A 1,005-nucleotide genomic window follows, 5' to 3' on the forward strand; every position below is an offset into this window, starting at 1 on the left:
CGTGAATATTTTTATACATTTTAGTTTGGCCACTTTGGTGACTAACAAACTATAGAAACATAATACATGCATCAAGTGATCATAAACATGATATGTGTAGACGTTAATTTCTCTAGTTTGGCCATTTTGGCGACTTAAAAAACTATTTTGCACAAAATATACACATATTATTTATTGTTTAGTATAACGACCACTTTAATTTATCGCACAATTTAAAACAAAACATAATTACTACATTATGGGAAAATTAAGATCGTGCAGAACAAAGTAGCGTTTCCTCAAAAACTGAAGCGCACACTGACTAGACCGAATAGGAATATTGACCACTGAAAATTACTCCAGGATAACACTTTAGTTCAATTTTGCCGACAAAAAATTCTTTAAATTTTAAACAATACTTACACACCCTTACACAAGAGAATTTATTGTTTGTATCCCCAAATTTCGATTCACTAATGCGGTGAAGAATACTTAAATAGGAACAAGAGATTCAATGCAATAGTCTTTATGTCTGTAACATCTCGCACCTACAAACGACTAGAAAGATTTTAAAATCTGAAGATAATGATTTTTGGAAAGAATAAGGAAATCTGGAAATTTTGTCTAAGTTAAGAAAGTGAATTTTGGCCATTTTCAAACGGCCATAACTCCTAGCTCTGGATGATTTAGGAGCAGTTATTGATATGGTTGGAAATACCTTTGATATATCTTTCCAACTCCACTGAGTTTGAGAAATTCTGACATCGTATGAGTGAGATATGCCTTCCGGAAGTTGGGCTGTTGGATCGAGGAAAGTTTCAATCCGGATTTAGGGAAGGGCAAAGTAGTGTTTTCTCTAATTAATTTCCTAATTCGTTTTTAGGGATTTATAGGGGTAAAAACAGAACTTAATTCAGTTTCAAAAAGTTAGAATACGCTTAGGGCTTGGAGAAGAGAGAAAGAAAGAAAGAACGGGAGAAGAACGCAAGAATTCGCCAAGATCATCCAAGCTTGCGAGTGGAATTC

The sequence above is a fragment of the Solanum tuberosum genome, unplaced genomic scaffold (genome assembly GCF_000226075.1).
Source record: "Solanum tuberosum cultivar DM 1-3 516 R44 unplaced genomic scaffold, SolTub_3.0 scf00388, whole genome shotgun sequence".
NCBI classification, from domain to species: domain Eukaryota; kingdom Viridiplantae; phylum Streptophyta; class Magnoliopsida; order Solanales; family Solanaceae; genus Solanum; species Solanum tuberosum.